General features: G+C 52.5%; 1 pseudogene and 1 gene segment (V, D, J or C); one reads left to right on the forward strand and one right to left on the reverse strand.

The window, feature by feature from the left end:
- Nucleotides 1-16,509, forward strand: part of LOC101948672 (immunoglobulin heavy constant epsilon-like) — a 375,427-nt gene that overhangs the window by 311,717 nt on the left and 47,201 nt on the right.
- Nucleotides 6,581-13,914, reverse strand: LOC122173080 (Ig mu chain C region-like; annotated as a pseudogene).

Genomic DNA, 16,509 nt, shown 5'->3' on the forward strand with positions numbered 1-16,509 from the left:
AAATGATGGGCGCCCACTGAACCGGCCCCATTCGGAGATAGGGGGCCTAGCTACAAACCCAGAGAGCTGGGGCTTCGTCCCTCAGCCTATACACGCTGGGACAGAGGGGCAGGAAGGGGAGATCTCTGGGGCAGGGAAAGCCACTGATCAGATAGGGAGGCATGTGTGAGAAAGAAAGAAAGAAAGAAATGGATGTGTATCTATGAGGATGGACAGATGCGTGGATAGATACTGGGGCACTGAGACATACAGTGGGTAGCGTTCTCCTTGGCTAAAACCCCCAAAACCACCCTAAAATGCAGCTACCAATTTTGAACTCATTTTATTTTGGATCAAACACAAAATTCCTGTGTAAGTTGCAAGTTAAAGAAAGGAACCAATGAGACTCTTCTCCTTCACCAGAGTCCAGGTTGACCAAAGCTTGGGACACAGATGTGCGCGCGCACACACACACACACACACACATGGCAATCCAATCCCTGCCATGGGATGGGAGTGGAGGATTGAGGGGCTCGGGGCTGAGTTCAAGCTCCAGCGTAGGCTGCCCCATGGGGACGTTCGGGGAAGGACTCTGCCCTCCCTGCTCTGGGCTGTGCGTAGCTCAGACCCTTCAGCGGCCGTTGTCGCGCCCTCTGAGCTGCCGTGGAACATGGTTCCTCCAGGTGTCCGGAGAGAGGGCAGGAGCCCAGGAGGACTGAAGATGGAGGGAGGGAATGAAGAGGACGAAGCAGTGCTGGCCACCTACTAGGAGCCCGGAGCCGGACACTCACTGCACCTGTGGGACACAGAGAGCAGAGGGGTTCAACCGGTGCCGTTGGACCCAGCGTTGGGCTCACACCCAGCATCCTACGCTGGGAGAGCAAGGCCAGAAGGGACCGTTGGGACCATCCAGCCTGTCCTGCTGCATAGCACGGACCACGGACCTCGCCCAGCCACGCCTGCGTCCTGCCAGGATGTCTGGGTTGAGCTGGAGCTCAACTTCCAGACAGAGACACCAGCCTTGTCAAACCGCCTCAGGGAACGGCCACCGCCCAGCGGGTGCCGCACACCAACTCCCTGGAGCCACAGCTGTCTAAGCCGATTCCGCTTCTGGTTCCAGGCTATTGCACCATGTCCCCGCCACAGAACCAGCTTCACAGGCTCCTATGGGTCTTGTGCATCTGGGCCCCACGACTGATCCTTAATGACCATGGCGGAGTGGTTAGTGATTGATGCTCATTGATCCTTGCTCCGTGAACATTTGTTCTGGCTTCTGAATTAGGGATCATTCATTTTTGGTCATTGATCGTTAATTGATGATTATTGATAAGAGTTTATTATCAGTTGATAATTCCTAGCAGCTTATTGATGGTTGGTGCTTGAGCCATGATTGTTTAACATGAATTACTGATCTGTGAGTGTTGATTATTGATAATTCATTGCAGATTAATGGCTATTCAACATTAATTACAGATCACTAGGTACTGACCAGAGACAGCCAATCCCTGATTACTGATTTCTCAGTGATAAATGATTGGAATTGATAATAGACTGTTGATTCATTTATTGATCACTGCCATAGCAACTCTGACGGGAGCTCGTTAATTAGTGATGACGGGTGGTGGATTATTAACAAGTAATCATCCCTGATTATCTCTGATTGATCGTTGCTCACGGTGAGGAATCAGGGCTGGCAGCAGAGCCAGTCCCAGGCGACCTGACGCGCGCACCCGGCCTGTAGCTGCCTGATCGGCTCCGCCCTGATTGCTGGGCAGAGTCAGCAGACCGGCTCATAACCCAGCAGAACTTCAGCAGTTGCCCAAAGTATTTCCCCAGGGCTGTGATAGCGGCTGTGTCGGATTGTTCCAGCCCTGCTCCTGCCTTGTTCCCGTCTCGGTCCAGCCCGGCTCCTGTCCTGGACCCAGGCTGTCCTCTCTCCAGGTAACCTGTTCCTAAACCTGGGCTCTAATTCCTGACATTGGTTTTAGCCTCTGACAACCATAGAATCATAGACATATGTGACAGGGAGAGACCTCGAGAGGTTACCTAGTCCCATCTCCTGCCGTGAGGCTGGACTAAGTAATAACTAGTCCATCCCTGACAGGTATTTGTCTGACCTGTTCCTAAAAACCTCCAACAATGGAGGCTCCACAACCTCCCTCGGCAATTTGTTCCAGTATTTACCCAGCCTGACAGTTAGGAAGTTTTTTCCAGTGTCCAACCTAAACCGACCTTGCTGCAATTTAAGCCCATTGCTTCTTGTCCTATCCTCAGAGGATAACGAGTACAATATTTCATCCTCCTTTTTGTAACAACCTTTTATGTATTTCAAAAATGTTATCATGTCATTCCCCTGTCCCGGCTACCCCAGTCTTCTCCTCTCCAGACTAAACAAACCCAGTTCTTTCAATCTTCCCTCACACCTCGTGTTTTCAAAACCTTAAATGATATTTGTTGCTCTCCTATGGCCTTTCTCCAACATTTCCACATCTTTCCTGAAATGTGGTGCCCACAACTGGACACAAGACTGCAGGTGAGGCCATATCAGCGCGGAGCAGAGGAGAAGATTTACTTTTCGTATCTTCCTTACAACACTCTTGCTAATACATCCCATAATTTGGGGGCGGGGGTTCTGACACTATTACATTGTTGACTAATATTTAGCTTGTGATCCGCTATGACCCCCAGATCCCTTTCGGCAGTACTCCTTCCTAGGCAGTCATTTCCCATTCTGTATGTGTGCTACTGGTTGTCCGTTCCTAAGTGGAATACTTTGCATTTCTCTTTATTGAATTTCATCACTGAGTGTGGGTGACTGAGTAGTTCCCGAGGATGGTTGGTGGCTCATGGGGGGATAGATTACTGAGCGCTGGTTATTGCTAGAAGCAGTGAAGCGTGACCATGAAGGTAGCTGTGGCTGTTACCTTAGCCAGCGTGACGCCGGCGCTGTACAACAGGCTGAGCAGGAAGAGAGCAATGAAGGCAACAGGTGTCCAGAGACCGTCAGATTCCTCCTCTCCTCCTTCAACATAGACGCCGTGGTCCTCCACCAGGCAGTGAGGAGCTGGGGATGAGATAAACGGGCCGGTTAGAGAGGCCTCTTCGTTAAGCCAAGGAGCTGAGTGGGCCCAGCAGGGAGCTCCGATCTGTGCTCGTGGCAGGAGTTCCTGTCCAGGGCCAGAGACAGAGGGTTCCCGGCCAGGAGAGACCGGCAGGCTGCAGGTGGAGACCCCCCGTCACAGGCTGCAATTCTCAGAGCAGCCTCAGGGATTTCAGCCCCCAGCTTCCATCAAATTTAACGCCCTTTGGCTCCTTTACAAACCCCAGCCAGTGCCACTACATGCCCCTCCCCGAGCATGCCCTCCCCCTCCCTTGGCCAGCCAGGGAACTGGGCTGAGACCTGCCAATGCATAACTCGATGGGGCCATGCACACCCATCAAACAGCAGCATCTTCCCAGTCAATGCCAGCTTCAGCCGTGCTGGGACCGGTTACCGGGCAGCAGAGGCACCAATTCCCCCACCACCAAAAGTCCCTATTTTGGGGACCTGGGGAATTTACCCACTGAGCTGTTCTGAGACCTCCCCCAACTCGTACCATCCCAGAGGGAGTGTGGTCCAGTGAACAGAACACTAGGATGGGACTCAGGACTCCCATGGATCTATTCCCAGCTCTGTCATTGATATTGAGTGACCTCAGGCAATTCACCTCCCCTCTCTGTGCCTCAGTTTCCCTTCACACCCTTTCTCTGTTTGGACATTAAACTCTTCTGGGCAGAGACCGTCTCTTACTCTACGTGTGTGCAACTCCTAGCACATTGGGGTCCCAACTCAGTGGAGACCTCTACACACAACTGTCATACACCTAATAACAGGGTCATCTGATGGGAACAACTTTTAAGCTACTACCCGCTTGGACTCCATTGCAACCCATGCTCTGAGAAGGGGGAAGATCTGTCGTCCATCGCCACATTTGGGCAACAACTATCCAGCCCACCCGCGAGCCCTACGAAAAAGGGGAAAGGCATGGCTACCCCATCAGCAACACCCTGAGCTGCCCCATGTTGTCAGGACGCTGGAAACAGAAGTGATGGCCCGCAACTGATTTCTCACTTGTGACGACTCTGCCACCGTCACACAGCAGTGACCTCAGTCCCTGTAGGCAGACGTCTCCATGGCCCATTTCTAATTCCTTGATTCGTCTGTATTGTTGTGTCATGGGGACTGTGTAAAGACCCCTCCCAACTCATCCAACGAGGGATACCACTCAGTAGGAGCCTCTTTCATTCACCACCAGCATGGGCTCCATTGGAAAACCATTCCCAAGAGTTGGAAGGACTCACAGCCCAGCATTCCCTGAGCCCATCCATGTGTCTTGTCAACAGCAGGAACGCCCACTGGAAATGGCCTGGAGCCTCCTCAACTTAGTATAGTCCTTGCTATTCAAAGGGCTGGCTCTGTGCTCATGGGTGACCGTATTGTCTCGGCCCATTAGGCCACACAGCCCAGAACCCAAGGGCTGCCGCTTAGACGCTGGCAATTGGGCCGCACTGTGGTGAGGCCCAGGACAGTCCGGTAGACTGTATCTGCAGTGTCAGCACAACCCTGATCCACCCGCAGTGCTTTATTCTACATTTGTATCTGTCTAGGTTTAACTTCCAGCCATCGGCTCCTCTTCAGCCTTTCTATACTAAGTTACAGACCTTTACTGCCTGGTACTTTCTCCCCAGGGAGGTACTTATATATATCAATGAAGCCATCTCCTGAATGTCTCTTTCAGCCAATTCCTCTGCTCCTCTCTCTCACGGGAAGGCATTTTCTCCAGCCCTCTAGTCATTTTTCAGGCTCTCTTTTGCATCCTCTCCAATTTTTCAACCTTCTTTTTAAATGTTGGACAGGAGAATGGCCACAGTGCATGGGATAAATGGTCCATCTACCCCAGTATCCTGTCTTCCAACAGTGGCTGATGCCAGATTTATCAGAGGGAATAACCAGATCAGGGCAATTACTGAGTCATCCATCTGCTGTCGTACAGTACCAGCCTATGACAGGCAGAGCCTTAGGGACAACAAGAGCTTAGGGCTGTGTCCCTGACCATCTTGGCTAATAACCTTTGATAGACGTCTCCTCCATGAACTTGTCTAATTCTTTTTTGAACACAGTTATATTTCTGGCCATCACAACATCCCCTGACAACTAGTTCTACAGATTGACTCTGTTGTGTGAAGTATTTCCTTGTGTTGTTTTTTTAAAACCAGCTGCCATTTAATTTCATTGCATGACCCCTGGTTCTTGTGTTATGTGAAAGGAAAAATAAAGCTGTTCCATCCCCATGATCAATTTTGTCCCCTTTCTCTGTACCTTCTCCATTTCTAATACACCTTTCTTGAGATGGAGTGACCAGAACTGCATGCAGTATTCAAGCTGTGGACATACCATGGATTTATAGGTGGCATTATGAGATTTACTGTCTTATTATCTGTCCTTTTCCTAATGGTTCCTACCATTGTTACCTGCTCTGACTGTCACTGCATCTTGACTCCAGAACTCAATGCTGTATTCCAGTATCGATCTCCCTAACCCCGTACACAGAGGTGAAATCACTTCTCCTGCACACCACCCCATGCTCATACATCCAGGGACAGAGCTGGTGGGAATGGAGGCTCCTAACTCAGTCTCACCCTCCTGCCTAGCTCCCTGCAGACATAACACCAGGTTCCTGGGGGCTCTGCCTCTGCACCTTATGTGGTCAGGTGAGGACGCATCTCCGAGGAGTTCTGATGCCAGAGTGGCAAGGGCTACATTGCTAGACAGGTGCAATGGTTAACCAACAAATCTTGGAGATGGGGGATCGGGGCTCTATTCCCACCTCTCCCACTGACCTGCAGTGTGACCAGAGACAATCCACTTAGGCTGGGGTCTTTAAAGGACTCTTAGGAAATTAGGTGCCCGTAAAATAAACTCACAATTGCAGTGGGAATTGGGCATCTCACTCCTTTTTAGTGTCCCAACTTTAATCCCTTTGTGCCAAAATATCCCCTCCCAGCCTCTCTCTGCTTAGACTATCAGCTCCTTGGTCCCAGGACGTTTGCTCTATGTGTGTTCATGCAGCGCCCATCCAATGGGGCCCTAACCGCAGTCAGGACATCTAGGAGCTGCACTGTCATGAATAATAATGGGTGGATGGCAACTCACTGCAGAGGGATGGGCAGGTAGGAACATGATAATGCATGAGGATGGATGGATGCAGAGAGGACACTGCATAATTTTGCATGTATGAATGGATGGATATGGTAGAATCAAAGACATAGGTTCTACAGAGGGTAGGATGGATGGATGGATGGATGGATGGATGGATGGATGGATGGATGGATGGATGGATGGATCCTGTGGAAGGATGAATTGATGTAGACAATCCATAAGGAAAGGAGGATGGCTAGAGAGAAGAAAGAAGGGTGGATGGATCCATCTAGATATTGTGGGAGGAGGCATGGGTGAGTAGATAAGACACAGAGACAGTCTCTGCCAGAAGACACACACTTCATCACAAACTCTAGCATGTTGCATTTTATTGGGGCATATTCCACACACAGCCAGGCTCTGTACTCCAGAGCTACCACAGCTTTACACACAGGCTAGGAGGAATCCCAGACCCCACGATGTTCCGTGGCATCTCAGATACGCCGTGAGGAGCCCATGGGGCTCTGCTCTCAGTAGCAAGTGACGTCGGTGTCAGACAAGATCACAGAGACATTGACGGCGGTGGGTTTACCGGAGGATTTGTCCACGCTCCGGTGGATGAAGGTCATGGGCAGACCCTCCTGCCCCACCACGCAGGCGTAGGTGTCCCCCCGCTCCCATTCGGACGCCAAGACATTCAGTTTGCTGTAGATGAAGTAGAGCTCCTCCTTCCCAGCCTCCCGGACGGGGCCGATGTTGGTGTAGGCTTCCTGGGGCACGGGCCGGTCCTGCTGGGTCCATGTCACCAGGATCTCTCTGGGCTGGAAGCCGGAGGCCAGGCAGGTGATGGTGGCTGATTCCCGGAGAGACAGCTCCTCAGCGTGAGGAGGGGAGATGTAGACAGAAGGGGCCCAGAGGGAGACCACTGCCATGAGAAACAGCAAAGGGTTAATGCTAAGGACTGGGACCCAGGAGTCCTGGCTACCATCCCCCACACTCATCACCCTGCTATGTCCCACTAGACCCCCCCAATCCCCTCCCAGACCCATGGATAGAATCCAGGAGTTCGGGCCACACTAACCCACTGGATCCAAATACCTTCCATGAAAAGGGGCTAGAACCCAGCAGTCACAGCGTCCAGTCTCCCTATTCTAACCCACTACATCCCACTCCCCTCCCAGAGACAGAACAAGAACCCAGGTGTCCTGACTCTCCATCCCCTTCTGTCTCTTAAATTTCCATATTTCAACCCACCCACAAATGTGTAACTCCTTGTCCCAAAGACCTGAAACCAGATCAGAGCTGGCGCTCCCTAGAGACAGAAGGTCCCATGTCCCATTCCCCACACCCTGTGCCAGCCACTCCCTCCAGCCTGCAGCTGGATTGGAGCTGGCGCCCCCTACAGGGGAAAGGCTGAGTTCTTACTGTGACTTTTGCGGATGGTCTTGACAATGGCCGACGGGATGTCTTGGTGCTTCACGGTGCAGGTGAACTCCTCCCCCGCCTGCCACTCCTCCACGCACACCCGCAGGATGCTGGTTGCACTGTAGGTGCCATCTTCCTGCAGCACCGGCTCCCTGGTGACCACGGCCAACAGGCCCCCGCTACCCCGGCTCCAGGAGACCTCCAGGCTGCCGGGGGTCTCCATGCCGCTCACCAAAGAACTGATGGAGGCATTCTGTGCTATGTAGAGATCCTCCAGGGAAGGGGGAAGGAGAGAGACCTCCAGAGGGTGTCAATTACAGTTGCTGACACCTGGTTGGGGGCAGGAGACAGCGTTGAGGGCTGGGCTGAGCAAATATTTCAACAGGCACCAGGTGGTAACTGAGTGCCTTCCTCTCAGGGGTGGAAAGCCCAGGGAATGTTCGGGACAAGGGCTGAGGGTCATTGGGCTTGTAAACAGGGCACTGGGTTCCCTGGTGGAAGGAGTGGGAATCTCATTTTATGGAGCAGTGGGAACAACGGCTGAGATTTTCCAGCCAATCAAGATATAGGGATTCCTGGGTCCCATTATGGTTATTTGGATATATGGGTCCCAGGAGCAAATCTCCGGTTTTGATGGGAGAAAGCCCCATTGTGGAAAACATGGCTGGGGACAGAACTGCGGTGGCTGCACAACTCAGGGTCCTTCCAGCCAGAAATTCATGAGGTGATGACCTGCCTGAGCTCAGCATAATTATCCCCATTTCCCAGAGATGGCAGCTGGGACACAGAGGACAAATGACCTGCCCATGGTCTTGCCTGGCACCCAGACCTCCTGATCTAACCACGAGACCCCACACGGCACCCACAGCTCAGGATGGAACTGGTCTTTCCCAACCCCTAGCCCCTTCACAGGCAGAAGGGCCATTTATATTTCACACCCGTGGTCTGCCAAGATCCCTCAGGGCACGAGTCCACCAATTCCCACTGCAAGCCGATGGGGGAGGGGAGCGCTTGAATCCCTTTAGAAAACTCAGCCGGGGATCCCAGACTGATTGGATCCCTGGCACCCAGGGACAATGTCCTCCATTGAATGTTCTCTGAAGGATACGCATGGTCTGGCTCATGAAATAAGTTTGTAAAGTGGATGCTGCTGGACCTGGGATTCCAGATTCATATGGATGCCCAAGCCCCACTGTGGGGCAATGGAGCTGAGGGGTTTCTCCCTTTTGTTTGCATTAATTTGTCGGCTTCTGAATCTGATACGGAATCTGCCCCACCCCAGCTCATCTTTTCCTTGGGAACAGATTTTAATTGGGTGCCTCTCATGGCTGCAGATCCATGAAGACATTCCTAATGTGCCGACAACAAATTTGAGGAATAAGAAGGGGCCATAAGGACAAAATTGTGAATCTGCCACTATTGGAATCCATGTACAAGTGTGAGGCAAACAACTCCCCAGGGGATCCATGGTTAAGAAGGAAAGAAAATTTTCTGCGAACCACCTCCCTGCCATGAAAGACCTCTGTGAACTTTCCCCAAGAGCAAGAGTGTCCATCCCAATGTCTTGGCCACATCACAGTCCAATGAGATTACAGTCTGCACCTTCCCTTCAATTCCCTTTTGCAGTTAGTACAGTTTTCTTGCACTTCCTTCAGTGATGATGGGGTCTGTGAAGCTGTGGAATAATCTCCTCCAGTGGTGGATTGGGATCCCCATTACTTGGGGCATTTCAGACTGGATAATGCCTTGGGAATTCAGGGAACTCTCCCACACTGGAGTGGAGGGGGCGTTCCCCACCCAGCTCAGGTTGCAATAAAACGTGCAGTTCTTAGTTTCACCAAAGACTGCATTATAATAAAGATAGAAATCCTTCATTGCCTCCCCCTCCCACCAGGGCTCACATGGAGTCATGCAGTTGTTCATGCCATTGGCTGGATGGGATAAGAAGACGTGGTGGACATCCCCAAATTAATACCTGACTCTGAGAATTCACATACCAAGGGACACCTTTTCCACAACACTCTTGGGCTCTTCCATGGCTGGGTGATGCACCACGCAGGTGTAATTTCCTTCTCCTTGACTTTGCTCAACCTTCAGGATGCTGTAGGCAGAGAAAGTGCCACTTCCTGACACAGGGCCATTGTTGTAACTGGACTTGAGTTCTGGGGAATTGTTCTTCAACCATGAGATGCTGATCTCTTCAGGGTAAAAGCCACTAGCTTCGCAGATGAGCGTCAAGGAGACTCTGTTCCCGGAGATGTCTTCGTGGTAGGCTCGGGAGATGGTGACTGAGGGCTCCTTCTTCCTGATGCCTAAATGAAAAGGAAGAGGGGGAAGAGAAGAAGAAGACTTGGTTTGCACGGCTAAGTAAAGGACTTGGATCCAGCAGCTATCACTGTGTGAAGGGGCCAGGGAGGGCAGTTGTTCAGGGTATGTGTGCAGCTAGACCAGGCAAAATAAAAACCCAACCATTGAGCATCATCTCCCTTGAAACTCAGAGATCCGGATCTTCACCCAAACACTCAACTGAACTCCCAAGCCTTCCCCACAGAATGCACAGTGACCTTCCAGATCCTCAACCTTAAACGGCAACAACTTAACATCATCATCTTCATTTTCATCTTCATCACCATCATCATATTCATCTTCTTCACCTCCCTTGTCTTCATAATCACTTCCTTCCTCTTTATCTTCATCTTCCTCAGATCAAACTCTTCATTATCATCCTCTTCCTCTTTATCTTCATCATCTCCTTCAGCATTCTGACTTTCTTTCTCTTTTTCTCCTTCAGCATCTTCATTTCCTTCTTCATTGTCATCAACATCATCTTCGTCTCCTTTGAGATCATCATCAAGATTTGTTATCCTCAGCTTGGTTTTACAGTAACACAGACGGATATGATGCTTTGAGCTAGTCCTGCATCCCCAAACCTGGACCCTCACCCCAAATCTTGTATCACACTATCTCCTCTTCACCCAAGTCTCCACCATGCATCATCATGACATTGGGTCACCAACCCATTTTCTCACTCAGATGGAGCCTCTTCCCTCCTTCAAATGCTCATGGAAAAATTCAACACAACTGAGATTTTCAAAGGCTGCCTTAATGACTTGGACACCTTGGGCATTTCAACAGGATTTGGGCACCTAACTCCACTGGAGAAACTTTGAGATTCTCACCAGAAATATCCCTAAAAGGCCAGATGGCGGGTGACAAGCGCCCGCCCGATTTCCGGAGGTAAGAAGTACATACACATATCAGATCAGAGTCACAAATAGGACACTGAGTCCCTAACAGGCCACATCCCCAGATCCCAGGGAACCGAGGGAGTGAAATTCTTGGAGGAGCTGGAATTTAATGGTAAGGCAGGGAATACTGGGGAACTGTGCACGTGGAAATTAATGAGAGATTGAGAATGAGAGATTCATGGGGGAAATACTAATTACACCTGCAATACACCCTTGTGCTGAGGGCCTAGGCTCTGCTAAAGTCCTACTTGGGGAGTTTAACTGGGACTTAAAAGCTGCCTAGGACTTTTGCGGGGTGAGTTTCATCCTCTAATCCCAATTAACAGTGACTGGAGTTTGCCTTTCCCTTTGAGATGCCAGGGCTACTCACCTGTGTTGCTCATGGTTATGTCCTGGGTTAGTTCTCCAAAACAGGGTGTGGTCACTTTACAGGTAAATTTGGTGCCTTGTCCCCATTGTGCCAGCGACACAGGGTGAGAACTGACCAGGCTGGTGGTCCCATCATTGCTCTTCTGGGGGGTTCTGTCTTCACCGCGGAGCTGACTTGCCCATCCACTTTCCATGCGATTCTGCTGGCTGCTAAGTCATAGCCCAGAACTAGACAGGTAACGTGACCAGAATTTTTGATGACGTCTTCATAGGAGGGTTTGGTTAAGTAGATGGTTGGGTCAACTGAGCTTCTGAGGCAGGCTGAGAAATGCAAAGAGATGTCATTGACCAGTTCAAATAATGTGGAAAGGCAGAAAAAGACTATTGAAATCTAATCTAATCTAATCTATCCATCCACCTCCATCAGAACACTCATAGTCTCCATCCCATCCATCCAGCCATTGTATCTCTTTCTCTTCCCATCCACCTACAGTACCAGTTTCTCTACGGTACTCCTATGTCTCCCATCACACTGGTGTCAAGGTGCAGTCCCACCTACCCTTAGGCAGGGCTGGTTTCTGAGTAACTCTCCACCCCCCCTCCCTGCCATGCACGGGCGTAGCCCCTCACCCAAGCACTTGCTGGTGTTGTGCATGGAGAGCTCTGTTCCCACTGCTGGGTGGGTCACTTGACAGGTGTAGACGTCCCCCTTCTCCCAGCTCTGCTTGGTGACGTTCATGCGGCTCTGCCCCATGTAGAAGCCGTCTGTGTCCATTGCAGAGGACAAGGCCGGGGCTGCTCTCCTTTCCATTCACCAGCCATTTCACGTCGGCTTTGCCGGGTTAGAAGCTCAGGAGGAGGCAAACCAGCTCCAGCTGGCTCTCTGTGGAGCTGTCCTCGCAGGTGGGGGCCAGCAGGTGAACCTCGGGGGGCCTTGTCGAACCACACGCTGAGAGCAGAGAGAGGGGAAAACACAGTCCAGTGTCACGCTCTGTAGATCCCCAGTCCCCTTCCAGAGAGAGCGCTAACCCTACAGTCCTCCTAGCGCTAGAAAAAAACCCACCTTGTTGGGTTTGGGTGAGGGAGAGGGGGAGGGAGTTAGGCGGTGAGCCGAAGTTTTCCCCTGTACAGAAGGGCCAGCATGGGGCTTAGGTGCCACTTCAGCCCAGCTGCGTGTCTAAGATTTCCCAAGGTGCCTAAGGGGTTTGCATTCCAAGTTGCCATGGGAACCAGGTGCCTAAATCCTTTAGGCGGGGCTGAAAACTCTCCCCCTTAGTGGAACATAGGTCTCTGCCCAGGGGTGCCTTTCACCCGAAGGTTTTCCTCGTTCAGCGGTCCATGGAGAGGGCACTGGAGGCAGGAGTTCTGCAGTGACAAAGCACCAGGGCTCAGCGTGTTTCTACACTGGGCCAAACTTTCCCCAGTCGTTCAGGGTGAGATTTTTCCAGAGGCACCTACGGGATATGGATTAAGATTAACTGGCTCCCAGACCCGCTAGGCCCTTTGAAAATCTCAGCCTGGCTGTCCCGTCCTCCCCCACCGCATGTCTTACATTCCCGAGGGAACGTCTTCGACACTGTCTTTGCTGTGCCTGGATGCGTCACATCGCACTGGTAGGTGTCGCCCTGCCGGGACCTGTCAGGGAGGATCAGCAGGCTGCTCCGGGTGTGGAGCCCGTCGCTCATCATCACCTCTGGGAAATCCTTGACCCCCTGGGTCACTTTGCCAGAATTCCACTTGATGTCCACTGGTGATGGTAAATAGCCAGTTACGAGGCAGGCCAGGCTTGTGTCCGGGGGAGCACTGCCAGTCTGGGTGCAGCAGGGAACCAGGGGGAAGACGGACGGGGGGGTGGATCTTGCTGGAAAGATAAAGAGAATATAAGAGAAACCATCAAAAGGGGGAAATCAGAAAACCATGTCACTGATCAACCCACATCCGTCCATCCACCTCCTTCTATGGCCCGGTGGCTGTCTGGCCCAGTGGTCAATTCACTGGAAAAGGAGTCAGGACTCAGGTGTATTCCCAGCTGCTGTGGGACCTTGGGCCTGTTGCAGACCTTCTCTCTGCCTTTCACTTTCCATTGTGCAGGGGTGTCCTAGCACTTGGCGAAAAACACGAGAAATGGGATTCGGACCTCGGCTCTTCCAGTGTAAACCTGGAACAACTCCGGTGGAATAGCTCTGGGTTTGTGCAAGTGATGCTGACAGGAGACTCTGGTCCTTTACAAGGCACAAATATTCCCCAAGCGCCTCACAACCTGAGTCCAGCCCATCTCAGCTCTCCAGTGTGAAGTGAGCATCATTACCCTCATTGAACACATGGGGAAACTGAGGCCTGGAGAGATGACGTGGCTTCCCCAAGGTGACAGAGGGAGTATGTGGTAGATCTGAGAACCAAAGCCAGCTCCCTAAGGCCCTTCCTCTATTTGATGACAAGACCATTAGTTGAAGCTAGGGAAGAGCCCTCCATGAGTCATGGATGGATGAGACAACTCAACACGCACTTTCTCCTCCGGTCCCTGCCCTTCTGTGCACACAGATCTTCCAAACCATACACCTCGGCATCTGGGCTCTGCAATCTACCTCTCCGGGACACTGACAGGTCCAGGGGAGATTCACTCAGGGTGAAATATTCACTCCCAGGTGGTTTTCCCAGCTTTGCAGTATTTGGGGGGTTGCAGTCCTTATTTCTGGACTGTGGTGAACTCTCCATGACTCGGCGTCTTTAAAGCCAGCTTCGGCCTCTCTTTCTAACTGCCCTGCTCGACCAGAAGGTGGGGGCTTGGGCCAGGAATTGCCGGGGGACATGCCGATCACAGTGATCCCTTCTTGTGCCCTGAAACTCCACCAATCGATGAGTTCTAAACACGTCAAATTGCAGTGGACATTCCACCACCAGTCATGGTGTGAGGAACCACCCAACTACTTCTCACCACCTTCACAGGAGCAGGGATGAGAAGAGACCCTTTGTAATAATAAAGACAAACTGCCAGGAGACGTTAAAAGAAAGAAAAGATGCTAGAAGGGAGACAGGATACTTGTGTGAAACTATGTACAGGACATCTGTCTATCCCCATACACACCCACTATCAATCTATCCAGTAAGGAGTAAGGACTCCTGGGTTCTATTCCCAGTTCCAGGACAGCCGTAAAGTCTCCTTCTTCACCCTCCCACATGGCAGGTTCTGAAAAAGACACCGCAGGAGGCCTCAATCTTTTCTGAGCTCTGCAGCCTTCGTAACTGAATCTCTGGGGGAAATCTACCAACAAACAAACAAACAAAATGGGCTGAAAGGGGAAGTTTACGCAAGTGAAAGTCACACCAAGGTTGTTTTTTCACCCCAGTTTTAGCCCCTTCTGCTCACCCACCTGTCCACTTTTCACATCTTCTCACCAGCTGTAACAGTGAAAGCTCCCCAGAGGGCATCATCTCTTGTTCTCAAGCTATAATTACCTTGACTTCCATCGGAGGGGAGGAGAGGGGATGTCTGACAGGCAAAGATACCTCAGAAGAGCTACGCGACAGACACTGAGCAGAGCTGGACTCCCGGACAGAACCCCCCGGTCTACAGTGCCGGGCCACGACCCAACATTGCCGGTGATTTGGTGAGTCGATCACAGGAAAGTGGCTCTGTTGGCTTGTCACATGTCGCAGAGGGTGTTTCAACCCTGTCAGAGATAAATGGGGTGAAGAGTGTCCTAGAGAGGGGAGCAAGACGCCTGGGTTCTTTCCCCAGCTCTGGGAGGGGAGTGGGGTCTAGTCGTTATAGCAGGGGGTTGGGAACCAGGACTCCTGGTTCTCTCCCAAGCTCTGGGAGGGGAGTAGGTTAGAGCAGGGGGTTGGGAGCCAGGACTCCTGGGTTCTCTCCCCAGCTCTGGGAGGGGAGTAGGTTAGAGCCGGGGGCTGGGAGCCAGGAGTGTTGTGCTCTGTTCTGACCTATGAAGGGCAGTGGGGTTCGTCCCCTTGCGTGGACCCGATACCAGGGCAGGGTGCAGCACATGGCTCCCCTGCACAGCCTGGATATGCTGCGGAGGCCAGGACGGGTAACACAGGCCAGGCTGTGCCCCCCAGTAGAGACGGGGGAACAGAGGTGCTTATCTCACACTCCACCTATCAGCTGGGATAAGCTTTGAAAGAACTGTACCCAGCGACCCCAGGGTTGGGCTAGCAGGGGCTGCAGGTGGGGAGTGAGGGGCACCGGCAGGGCTGCAGCGGGACCCCAGGGCTGAGCTAGCAGAGGCTGTGGGTCAGGAGTGAGGGGCACTGGCAAGGCTGGGGGGCAGGGCTGGGTAGCAGGGGCTGTGGATAGGGAGTGAGGGGCACCAGCAGAGCTGGGGGGGGGGGAGCGCAGGGCTGGGATAGCAGAGGGCTGCGGGTCGGGAGTGAGGGGCACAGGCAGGGCTGGGTAGCAGGGGCTGTGGGTCAGAAGTGAGGGGCACAGGCAAGGCTGGAGGAGGGGTAGGGCTGGATAGCAGGGGCTGCGCATAGGGAGTGAGGGGCACCGGCAGGGCTGGGTGGGGGGCAGGGCTGGGTAGCAGGGGCTGTGGGTCAGGAGTGAGGGGCACAGGCAAGGCTGGGGAGGCAGTGCTCGGTTAGCAGGAGTCTGTGGGTCGCGAGTGAGGGGCACTGGCAGAGCTGGGTGGGGGGAGCGCAGGCCTGGGCTAGCAGGTGGATGGGGGTCAGGACTCAGGGCCATTAGCAGACGTGGGGTGCTCAGGGTTGCGGGGCTGCAACAAGATGTTCGGGGGAGCAGCTGAATTGTTTCTAAGGGGATTTAATTGTCTCCAACCAAAAGCTGTCTAACCTGAGGCACAGATTTCCCCTTTGGCATGTCCCTTGTCGGAGGTAAACCCCTGAACTCAGCGAGTGCAGGAACGCGTCTCTCTGAGCCGGCCCTGCCTCCCTCCACCAGCTCTGCGCTCATGGTCCGTGCTGAGAGCCCAGCCTGGGGCTTCCCAGCACAGCGAGAGGTGAGCTCGGCTGCCTGGGGCTGGACGGAACTGGCAGCTCAGAGGCGACAGCTCAGAGCTCAGGTTCCTAACTTGGCCTTAGAGCTGAGCTGGCCCCGTTTTTGCGGCACGCTCAGCTGGAGACGCGTTGGGCTTCCCTTCCGGGGGGACGAGCTCTGACGTCTCCAGCTAAAGCCCACTGGAGATGCAGACCCCAGTAAGTGCTCCCCAAGGCGCCTCAAGTCGGGCATCTAGAAATTGGGCAGCTGGAATTCTTGGGAGATTTCTCCAGTAGAGTTTCGGAAAGTGTACAGAAAATCTTCATCCCAATTGGTTAGAATCTGAGTGGTTTCTTGAG

Source organism: Chrysemys picta, chromosome 13, assembly GCF_011386835.1.
Source record: "Chrysemys picta bellii isolate R12L10 chromosome 13, ASM1138683v2, whole genome shotgun sequence".
Lineage (NCBI taxonomy): Eukaryota > Metazoa > Chordata > Testudines > Emydidae > Chrysemys > Chrysemys picta.